Source organism: Zingiber officinale, chromosome 5B (genome assembly GCF_018446385.1).
Source record: "Zingiber officinale cultivar Zhangliang chromosome 5B, Zo_v1.1, whole genome shotgun sequence".
NCBI lineage: Eukaryota > Viridiplantae > Streptophyta > Magnoliopsida > Zingiberales > Zingiberaceae > Zingiber > Zingiber officinale.
The window spans coordinates 32,912,431-32,924,652 of record NC_055995.1 but is presented as its reverse complement, the minus strand read 5'-3'; the positions used below and the strand labels follow the sequence as shown (position 1 = coordinate 32,924,652).

The window sequence follows — 12,222 nt, the reverse complement described above, 5'->3', positions numbered from 1 at the left end:
GAAAGCTACCGCCCCGACCTCTCCCCTTTCTCTCTCCCTCGCCGCGAGTCTCTTTTCTCCCGAGCCCCGAGCCCCTTTCTCTCGATTTCTCCTCGTCGATCGTCGACCCACGAGACGTCGGAGCCAAGCTCGCAAGGTCTCCGATCACCTCTCCTCACCGGATCTTGAAGGTACTAAAGATGTCCAAGCCATCTCTGGAGGTGTGATCGCTTCCTCGGTTGGTCCTTTTCCCCATCCAGGAGATCCGATTAGGGTTCAATGAGGGGCATAGATCCGCGTCATCTCAAGCCAATTGAACTTCTCATTCATCCTCTTCAATTCGTTTGTTGGAGAGTGATCGGTTGCTCTTCATCAACCGGATTGGAGTAGGCGATGGCACCTGGAAGGGACCAAATCTAGGTAAGCTTCATCCGAAATTGGGTGATTTCAAAGACCTTACCTCTTTGTGATGTTCTTCTTGATCTGGACTCTAATAGATTCAAGGGTTTTGCTGTTTTGTGAGGTTGTTCTTGTTCTGGATTGGAGGAAGGCATCGGATCAAGGTATTGGTAGATTTCTCTTCTGCCGATCACTGCTTCTCCACTTCTTGAAGCTGTGGAGGTCACGGGTGAGGAGGCAAGGGACTATTGAGGTGAGTTTTGTATTATGAATTAGGGTTTAAGCAAATCATTTGCTGTATGGTTGGATTATGGATTTATTCTAGGGAGGATAGGTGTGTGTGTGTGCTTGTAGCTTATGGACAGGGGTCATGGGGTTGTGAGCTACTGGATTAGCTGCTTCATCTTAAGGTAAGTGTTTTTCTAGTGATGTACTACTAGTTTTCTTATTAGAGTGCTACTCTATTGGGTTTTCTAAGGGATTGTAGAATTGATTCTTGATGTTAGTAGATGACATGTAGATTAAACGATGGTGTTAAATGAATTAATTGATTTGAATTTGGGATTTGGTTGTGATAAGTTGATTTGTAATGGTTATTTGGTGAATGATTTATGTAAATGGATACATGATCATTATTTGTATGTGTTGGATTGATTGAGGTTTATATTGGGTTGAAATTTGTGGATATGATGATTGGTTGATGTGGATTATTATGTGATCATTCTTGAGATCATTGGATTGCTTTTTGGTTGGATTGTCTGATGTGGTGGTTTGGTTAGTTGTAGATGATGATGTTAGGTTGTTGTGGATTTAGGATGAGTTTGGATTAGTGAGTTTTGGATTGATTAATAGATTGTGGATTATGTTTGGATCTAGAAAGAGTTGAAGTGAGGAATTAGGTAAGTTACTTCGATTAGGGTTTTCCCTAATTAGATTGGGGAGTTTATTTAGCTAGTTGCTACCTATGTAATTAGCTAAATATATATTATGTGATCGCAGGACTTGGATTCGGGACAAGCGTCTCGACACGGGATTATTTGGCACGATCTACACTTTAAGGCGGGTATTTCTTCCTTTACCTCTATGTAGATTTTCTTGTACTTAGTGCATGGTTGTTATCCGATGGATTAGACTGCTTTACCTTATATCATATCTGTTTGTTGACTTCCTGCTAGAGACTTATGCTTGATCTTTGAGGTGTTCCATTTAATTCATATACAGTCTCAACTCTTGATATCTACTCTATGGTGATTACACGTGTAGCGTATGTCTTGTAGGGATTGTCGGGTTGTTGGTATTATCATGCTGATTGGGTATATGATGTGGACTGTACATAGGTGGGTATGTGTATAGGAGTCATCTGGTTGACCGTGCATTTACATGTGGTGTGTATATCCGTATTTGTTATGTACTTTTGGAGGAGTGTGTTGATTGCACGTCTGTGGTTTATACACGTGTCCGATATGTTTTTATTGGAGGATACATGTTGATTGTATATGTGGGGTTGTCCATGTGTGTCTGGTATGTTCATTGGGGATTATTAGTTGATTATACATGTGTAGTTGTATACATATGTTTGGTGGGATATGTGGAGGTATCATGACGATTATACTCATGTTGGAGGTATTTATGAGGTTTGGGGTTGTTGCATGGATGATGATTATATATATATATATCATGTTCATCATTCATTGCATCTGATGACCATTGTCTCCCTTGTGGTGAGAGAGTCATCAGTTGGTTTGGTTTAGCACCGCCCACTCGGCCACTCATGGGTAGTGGTAGTTGGAGCAGTTGCTGCTAGTCCTGTCGTGTCACGAGGTTTAGTGAGATCCGGCGCAGTCGGGGACCCCGATGCTATGTAGTTAGATAGCTACTAGCGGATCTTCGCCCGACCACTATATAGTTTTGGTGGCGATAAGGGTCAGACTGCCTCATTACGTCGGTGGTGTCCGGAGAGGTGGGGGGTGACCATGGAGCATGCATACGCAGTTATTATTCCTGCATTTGATCTGTGGAGCTATATTTGCATACATGCATAGTAGACCCTAGTTGCATGTGATTGTCGTTGTTGCATTTGATTGAGATATGGTTGTTGCATTTGGTTGCCATGCTGCATACATGTCATTTATTTTACATGTATATGCAGTCGTACTTATATTGCACAGGTGTCACGGGTATATCTGTTGCAGATCCAGTGAGTTTACCGATCTTTGTACCTTGCGTCGATTTCAGATTGGGTATGTATTTACCATTATGTCAGCAGCGGTTTGTGCAGTTTGTAGGTTAGTTATGATTATGTCTGGTTATTACGTCAGGTAGGTTCAGATGCATTGATTATGATAGTATGATCATGTTCTTTATTCCCTACTGAGACTGTATACTTGTGATCTCCATGTTTTATGTATAGACCATGCACTATCTTTTCTATTACCCGCTGAGTTACCTATACTCACCACCGCATGTATATATTTAGGTTTGGAGTGTCGCTCGGAGTATCCTGTCTGCCGGGTCCTACGTCACATCCGAAGATCGTGATTGTTTTCTTTGGTATATTCATTTCTTATTTTTGGCATTGTATTTGTGGATAGCCGTGTGGCTATCTTATGGTTTTGGTGTTGTATTCGTTGTATAAGCCTAGCCGGCTAGCAGTGTGTTGATTGTGTTGTATTGGGCTTTCCGTTTTCGTTTTTCCGTTGTGTTGATTTTTAGTATAGCCGTGTGGGCTGTTTTATATATAACTGCGTGGTTGTGATTGTTTCATTCCAGCCGTGTGGGCTGTTATTATAACTGCGTGGTTGTGTATATAAATATTCCACGCGCATGTGGCTGATGTATTTGCTTGTAGTGATGCTTGATTGTCATGGCTGGGGAGGTTACGGATTTTGTCCACAGAACTCCTTTGGGGGCGTGACAATTTAGTGTACGTAATTACCGATGCGCGACTTTGTTTTGTTTTAGATTTTGATTTATCCGATACCAATTTTGGTATCGTAGTAGCTGATACCTATTATTCGTGTTTTGGTTTTCGTGATTCGATTTTCTTGATGTGACTTTTCGTGTTTTGGGACCGCAGCGAGGACATCTCCAGGCTATAGGAGGTATGTTTGCATATTGTTATCATACATTTCTGTTGGTGTATGTATTGTTGCCCATATAGTTATAATGTGTGTTAGTGTTCTCTTGATAGTACTTGCCTATTTGTTTGTAGCATGCATTGCATGGTTTGGGTCAATCACTGATCACGGTTGACCTAATGGAGATCAAGGATTACAGTCTCACGGGATTCATCATATCATACTACTAGTAGTTTAGTGTCTATTACTACTAGCTGGTTGAGAGGTAGAGTCGTATACCAGTCTCGGTTATCATTAGTTGTGTAGTGAATGATATCTGTATACCCATGTTGACTCAGTTAGTAGAGTACCGGTTTACTCCTGTTGAGGATTGATTTACTTGGTTGACTTGTGTAGTTATGGTTTGACTTATTACCCTTGTTGACTTGGACAGTTGGGGTTTGACTTATCTTAGTTGGTTTTGTGATCCTATTAGTTCGGTTAGTAGAGGATCGATTCACCCTTGTTGACTTGGGTAGTGGTGTATCGATTTACCTTAGTTAGTTTCATCAGTGGATGATCGATTTACTCTTATTGGATCAGTTAGGAGATGATCGATTTATTTTGTTGGTCCGACTAGTAGGGGACTGACTTGTTCTATTTTTAGAGATTCCTATCTTTGGGATGTTTCATACTTGGTTAGATATTTTGACTCGTACCGGTGTAGAAAAGACTGAATTGGCCGTATACCATTATCGACTTAGTCAGTCTATAGAGGATCGATGTATCCTATTCTATGGGGACTTTGACTATGGATTGTCTGTACCTGGTTGGGGGGCTTTGAAGGTACATTCAGATAGGATACCGCACGGTGTGGAAAAGGGTAAAGCTACGTGCTTAACACTTTGAGATACAACCGTTACAAGGGTATATTTTGGAGAGTACATTCGGATATGATGATCTTTGAGGGTAGAACGTCGATTGACAAATATTTTGATCAGTTGTTTTAGTTGTAGCGTCCCTCTATCTTTGTGTTCATTGCTCGATACTGGAGGTTGCTGAGCCTCAGGATGGAGAAATCGTAGTTTGATGGGGTACAAGACAATGGTTAGACGACTCAGCTAACATTGTCTCTATCAGGTGGCTCAAGACCTTGACCACGTGATCATTTTACCAGACCTTGTAGTCTATATCTCATATTAGAGGGTTTGACCTTTTATCGGTATTTGTCGAGGGACATTTATAGATGAGGGTTGCGGAGATACTTGCTTGATGGGTAGATTCTTGGTCAGGAGATTGAGTGACCCTTTGACTTTGGATTGATATTCTTTTACTATGGATATTTGATTATCAGAAAGGATGAGATGATGAGATTTGGCAGACTTTATGGACACATTTAGTTTGTTGGCAGTAGGTGTTGAGGGTTGGATGCTTTCATTTTTCTCTATCATTGTTTAGGAGACTATCTGGTATGATTGATTGATGTTGAGGATGATTTTTGATTGGTGGATATTGAGAGATCAGGTGTGGTGATAGGTTGTCTTTTGATGATTTGTTAGTAGATATTTGACTTAATAATCTATTAGTTATGTTGGATGCTCATAGAGACATGAGGAGTAGCACTTGTGTGATATTTATGGATTTATAGTTGGTGATCAGATCACAGATTTGTTGGGGATCTTACGGTTGAGTGTGCTTATTGTATGGATAATATGAGTCTTTAGTGTTACCAATTGGGCATACCGTGCCCTAGATGTTTTCATGGACTTGATGTACTTGGTATTCTTAGGGTGTTAGGTCATTTTTCATTGTCTTCATTGATGATGTTGTGATCTATTCCCGATCCGAGGTGGATCACGTACACTAGTTTTGCATAGTTCTAGAGATGTTTCGACGGGAACATCTATATGTGAAGTTAGTAGTACGTATTGTGATTGTCGTTTACGAGTTTTTGGGACACGTTGTGTTTAGTAGAGGATATCGGTGGATCCACAAGAGATAGAGGTTGTTATCAGTTGAGAGTAGTCGTAGTCTATACCGGGGACTCGCAACTTCTTTGGTCTGGTTCGATATTACCGGAGATTGGATTGAGGGTTTCTCTAGCATTGTTATGTCGTTGATTGGACTGTCTAGGAAAGGAATAGAACTTTCCTGGATAGATGGTTGTGAGATCAGTTTAGATAACTGCACCGTCTTAGTTATGCTTTCTAGTGTAGACGGATTTGTACTCTACACAGATATATCGTATCTAGGAGTCGGTGCAGTTCCGATATAGCATGAGCGGAGTAGTCTCGTGCTAGTAGTGAGAATCGTGTAATGAGAATGAGATTCTTTATTTTCGTGGGAGATCATGTGTGTTCTCGAGTCACTTCTTATCCGGGATGAGTTACTGCAGGAAACACCTTGATCTGGATTGACGATACATTCGGGTGACATCTGATGTGTGGAGACATTGGAGCACTCTTATTGGTGGAACGATATGAAGAAAGACCTCGCGGATTCTATAGCTTGATGTTTATTATGTCAGCAAGTGGAGGCTGAACATCAGATGTTAGTAGGATTGTCTCTGTTGGTTTGGATACTAGAGTAGAGTTGGGAGCATGTTTTGACAGATTTTGTTGTGGAATTATCCAAGATATGGAGAGGATATGATGGTTCGGGTAATCATTGTTGGGCGACGACTTGCTCCCTGGCTATTGATTTGTAGGACAGATTCTTTTGGATTGAGTAGCAGGATTATACTCTAGAGGAATTACTGGACTGGATGATGTATCTCTGAGGGTTGTTTTGGATGGAGATCCGCGATTTCACATCTTGGTTTTGACTGTGATTACAGTAGACTTTGGATTAGGAGTTTCACTTTAGTATAGATTTTCATCTCAGACTGATGGATAGTTTGAGCGCTCTATACATGTGTTGGAGGATTTATTGATAGTGGATTTTGGATTTTAGAGGTGTTTGATTTATCCACAGTTGGCTTGATTGCAGAGTGAGAGTAGCGGGAGTAGGGTGAGTTCATAGCTCACAGAGTTGCCGCTAGTCACTTGGAGGAGGATTATCATGTTTGGAGATTTGTTTATGATACTTGGATGAGTGACATATGAGTATGTTGATTGGTAGTTACCTTGGAGGAGGGTCCCTAAGTTGACCAGTAAATTTGGGGATCAAATTTTTATTAGTGGGGGAGAATGTAAGATATCGCAAAATAAATAATAAATATTACTGGACGAAAAATCTTATTGGATTTCTTAGGAATTTTTAGAAATTTTCTGGGATTTAAACGGAGTCCGTATGACCCGTTTTGATGGGATGGATTCGGGGTACCGCGAAGCCTATTTGGGATACCCATTTAAATGGGAGTTGATTAAGGATTTAACTTAAGGTTAATTAACTTAAACCTAAGTTTTATTTTCTTTAAATTTTTCTCCCGATTCACTTCCTTCCCCGATCCCTTCTTCCCTGACTCCCCTCCCTCGCGATCCGATTTCATCGCCAGTCATCGGGAAGCGACGCCGATCGCCGGCACAAGGCAGCCCTTGATCGTTGAGGAGGAAAGCTACCGCCCCGACCTCTCCCCTTTCTCTCTCCCTCGCCGCGAGTCTCTTTTCTCCCGAGCCCCGAGCCCCTTTCTCTCGATTTCTCCTCGTCGATCGTCGACCCACGAGACGTCGGAGCCAAGCTCGCAAGGTCTCCGATCACCTCTCCTCACCGGATCTTGAAGGTACTAAAGATGTCCAAGCCATCTCTGGAGGTGTGATCGCTTCCTCGGTTGGTCCTTTTCCCCGTCCAGGAGATCCGATTAGGGTTCAATGAGGGGCATAGATCCGCGTCGTCTCAAGCCAATTGAACTTCTCATTCATCCTCTTCAATTCGTTTGTTGGAGAGTGATCGGTTGCTCTTCATCAACCGGATTGGAGTAGGCGATGGCACCTGGAAAGGACCAAATCTAGGTAAGCTTCATCCGAAATTGGGTGATTTCAAAGACCTTACCTCTTTGTGATGTTCTTCTTGATCTGGACTCTAATAGATTCAAGGGTTTTGCTGTTTTGTGAGGTTGTTCTTGTTCTGGATTGGAGGAAGGCATCGGATCAAGGTATTGGTAGATTTCTCTTCTACCGATCACTGCTTCTCCACTTCTTGAAGCTGTGGAGGTCACGGGTGAGGAGGCAAGGGACTATTGAGGTGAGTTTTGTATTATGAATTAGGGTTTAAGCAAATCATTTGCTGTATGGTTGGATTATGGATTTATTCTAGGGAGGATAGGTGTGTGTGTGTGCTTGTAGCTTATGGACAGGGGTCATGGGGTTGTGAGCTACTGGATTAGCTGCTTCATCTTAAGGTAAGTGTTTTTCTAGTGATGTACTACTAGTTTTCTTATTAGAGTGCTACTCTATTGGGTTTTCTAAGGGATTGTAGAATTGATTCTTGATGTTAGTAGATGACACGTAGATTAAACGATGGTGTTAAATGAATTAATTGATTTGAATTTGGGATTTGGTTGTGATAAGTTGATTTGTGATGGTTATTTGGTGAATGATTTATGTAAATGGATACATGATCATTATTTGTATGTGTTGGATTGATTGAGGTTTATATTGGGTTGAAATTTGTGGATATGATGATTGGTTGATGTGGATTATTATGTGATCATTCTTGAGATCATTGGATTGCTTTTTGGTTGGATTGTCTGATGTGGTGGTTTGGTTAGTTGTAGATGATGATGTTAGGTTGTTGTGGATTTAGGATGAGTTTGGATTAGTGAGTTTTGGATTGATTAATAGATTGTGGATTATGTTTGGATCTAGAAAGAGTTGAAGTGAGGAATTAGGTAAGTTACTTCGATTAGGGTTTTCCCTAATTAGATTGGGGAGTTTATTTAGCTAGTTGCTACCTATGTAATTAGCTAAATATATATTATGTGATCGCAGGACTTGGATTCGGGACAAGCGTCTCGACACGGGATTATTTGGCACGATCTACACTTTAAGGCGGGTATTTCTTCCTTTACCTCTATGTAGATTTTCTTGTACTTAGTGCATGGTTGTTATCCGATGGATTAGACTGCTTTACCTTATATCATATCTGTTTGTTGACTTCCTGCTAGAGACTTATGCTTGATCTTTGAGGTGTTCCATTTAATTCATATACAGTCTCAACTCTTGATATCTACTCTATGGTGATTACACGTGTAGAGTATGTCTTGTAGGGATTGTCGGGTGGCTGGTATTATCATGCTGATTGGGTATATGATGTGGACTGTACATAGGTGGGTATGTGTATAGGAGTCATCTGGTTGACCGTGCATTTACATGTGGTGTGTATATCCGTATTTGTTATGTACTTTTGGAGGAGTGTGTTGATTGCACGTCTGTGGTTTATACACGTGTCCGATATGTTTTTATTGGAGAATACATGTTGATTGTATATGTGGGGTTGTCCATGTGTGTCTGGTATGTTCATTGGGGATTATTAGTTGATTATACATGTGTAGTTGTATACATATGTTTGGTGGGATATGTGGAGGTATCATGACGATTATACTCATGTTGGAGGTATTTATGAGGTTTGGGGTTGTTGCATGGATGATGATTATATATATATATCATGTTCATCATTCATTGCATCTGATGACCATTGTCTCCCTTGTGGTGAGAGAGTCATCAGTTGGTTTGGTTTAGCACCGCCCACTCAGTCACTCATGGGTAGTGGTAGTTGGAGCAGTTGCTGCTAGTCCTGTCGTGCCACCCGGTCACGAGGTTTAGTGAGATCCGGCGTTGTGAGCAGTCAGGGACCCTGATGCTATGTAGTTAGATAGCTACTAGCATTCTGTCTGCCTGACCATGGAGCATGCATGCATTTTTGCATTTGATGCCGGTGCATCTGAGATTTGCATACATGCCTAGTAGATACTAGTTGCATGTGATTGTCGTTGTTGCATTTGATTGAGATATGGTTGTTGCATTTGGTTGCCATCTGCATACATGTCATTTTTACATGTATCGATTTCAGATTGGGTATGTATTTACCATTATGTCAGTAGCGGTTTGTGCAGTTTGTAGGTTAGCTATGATTATGTCTGGTTATTACGTCAGGTAGGTTCAGATGCATTGATTATGATAGTATGATCATGTTCTTTATTCCCTACTGAGACTGTATACTTGTCATGCACTATCTTTTCTATTACCCGCTGAGTTACCTATACTCACCACCGCATGTATATATTTAGGTTTTCAGGTAGATGGGTGGAGTGTCGCTCGGAGTATCCTGTCTGCCGGGTCCTACGTCACATCCGAAGATCGTGATTGTTTTCTTTGGTATATTCATTTCTTATTTTTGGCATTGTATTTGTGGATAGCCGTGTGGCTATCTTATGGTTTTGGTGTTGTATTCGTTGTATAAGCCTAGCCGGCTAGCAGTGTGTTGATTGTGTTGTATTGGGCTTTCCGTTTTCGTTTTTCCGCTGTGTTGATTTTTAGTACAGCCGTGTGGGCTGTTATTATAACTGCGTGGTTGTGTATATAAATATTCCAGCCGCATGTGGCTGATGTATTTTGCTTGTAGTGATGCTTCAGATTGTCACCGGTACAGGGGAGGTTCTGCCGGATTTTTGTCTGACAGGAACTCCTTTGGGGGCGTGACAGATGTAGATTCCTGGAGTTCTCTACCGGCGACCATGTATTTTTAAGAGTCTCGCCCAAGGAATGGGTGAAGAGATTTGGTCTCCGAGGTAAACTTGCTCCACGATACATTGGGCCTTTCAGATCTTAGAGAGGATTATAGTGGTAGCGTACCGTCTAGCGCTACCACCATCTCTGGCAGGTATTCACGATGTATTCCATGTGCCCATGATGAGGAGATATGTACCCGACCCAACACATGTTCTGTCAGATATATCAATTCTCATTCAGCCTGATGCTACCTACGAGGAGGTTCCAGTACGGATTCTGGACCACAAAGAGCGTCAACTGTGGGATAAGACTATCCGACTGGTTAAAGTCGGATGACAGTATCATTCTGACGAGGAGCCTACCTGGGAGCTCGAGGATATGATCCGATCTCGATACCCCATCTTTTTACTTGAGGTATGTGGGTTAGAGTTCCGTTCAACATTTATCTATTTGTCTATTGCTAGTACTTACTGGTGGTAAATAACGAAATTTTGGGACCAAATTTTTATTAGTAGGGGAGAATGTAAAATACCGTAACGAAACTAATAATAAGGTTTAATGGACAAATAACCTTAACAAAAAATTTTTAAGAACTTTTTTGAATTTTTTGGGAATTTTTCGGAGCTCGTATGACGAGTTTAAGAGGATGAATTTATAGGTTTGGGAAAAAAAATCTATTTGGAATACCCAAAGATGGGAGTTGATTGAGAAATCAACTTAGGGTTTGATTAAATAAAACCTAAGTATATAAACCTTTCTCTTAATCCCGATTTCACTTCCTTCCCTAAGCTCCCGATTCGTTTCCGTCACCTCCTCTCTCTCGTGACACCGAGCCACCCTCTCCCCTCCCAATCTCCGTCGAACCGAAACACTGACTTTCCCTTCTTCTCAACCGCGACTTCTCTTCATCTCCTCCTCCCGATCCAGCCATTCCCCCCCCCCCCCCTCTTCGTGTCACCTCCATCATTGCCATCGATTGTGCCTCACCGCTCCAACGTTGGCGATGGACGAAATCAGTCCTGGCAATAGCGCAGCGCTATTGTGTTGGGGGTTTGTTTATTCATGCCCTATATTCCTATTCCGCCATCAACGAGCGCCACCAAACATCGCTGCCCCTCTTAGCCAATCATCCGCCGACCACCACTTTGGACATTTGTCGCTAAGGCTAGGGTGGAGCTTGGCCTCGTCGTCATGAGCAGCATCTCCATGGACCATCGCTGCGAGTTCGACTTCACCACCACGAGAGTGATTCGCCAGATGCCTTTCTCCTTCCATCTCCTACCTTCATCGCGAGTGACAACCGACTACCCTCTTCGCATCCCCGCAGTGAAGCCATCTTGCGCCACTAGCCTCCGTGGTCACACTTCGCTGATTCCATTAGCAATGATTTTCTCCTTGCCAAGCCTAGTCGATCACCCACTTGCCATCACGGATGCATTGCTAAGGTTGGTAGTAACTCGAATGGGTTTGTCAACACTGCTCTTGTGTCAATATACTGCTTAGTTGGTCATGATGGTGATGCAGGACATATGTTTGAAGAAATGCCTGAATTTCTCTTATCTCCACCTTTCGCGTCGGCAATACCATCGGTAACCACGTGCTATTGTGAGCCACTGATGGGGCTATATGACCATTCATCGTAACAAGTTGTGAGGTAATGTGAATCCCTTCCCATGTTATTCATTCACATATTTGGAATTTGTTTAGTGGCAGTTATAGGAGTAATCAACCTCATTATGTGAAATTTGGAATTTGGTCATGGACTCAGAAAATGATTAAATCTTGTGGTTGATTTGTGGAGATTAGCTTTCTATCAATGATGAAGGTCTCGATATTAGTTAGATCTGTAGAAGATAAAGGAATTCGAATGAGATATGTAATTAGGGAATGAAGTTATTTGGATAATCTCTTGATTTAGCTAATTAATCCTTGTTAGTATGATTTGGGTACATGAATCAGTTAATGGATTTGGTATCAGATTTATAAGGATTAAACCTAATCTAGTGAAGGTTGTTGTCTCTCCGCAAGTGTATGGAAATATCACAAGTAATATAAAAGATTATCGTATCCACATAGACTGGAATAAGCACTAAGAATATCTCAAAACGAATTAGCTAAAC

At 41.6% G+C, this 12,222-nt stretch overlaps 2 long non-coding RNA genes across 6 annotated transcripts; both read left to right on the top strand.

Annotated features, from left to right (window-relative positions):
• The first annotated feature begins 391 nt into the window (after positions 1-391).
• LOC121987330 lies at positions 392-1,393 on the top strand. The gene is made up of 3 exons (XR_006113501.1): positions 392-631; positions 713-788; positions 1,378-1,393. It is a non-coding gene; the product is annotated as an uncharacterized LOC121987330 (long non-coding RNA).
• A 5,366-nt stretch (positions 1,394-6,759) lies between these two features.
• On the top strand, positions 6,760-8,378 carry LOC121987329. Of its 5 annotated transcripts, none has more exons than XR_006113498.1 (4): positions 6,760-7,384; positions 7,488-7,616; positions 7,698-7,773; positions 8,363-8,378. It is a non-coding gene; the product is annotated as an uncharacterized LOC121987329 (long non-coding RNA). The 5 variants fall into 5 exon arrangements; XR_006113500.1 differs by having other exon boundaries at positions 7,689-7,773; XR_006113497.1 differs by lacking the exon at positions 8,363-8,378 and having other exon boundaries at positions 6,765-7,384; positions 7,698-8,299.
• Positions 8,379-12,222: the final 3,844 nt, after the last annotated feature.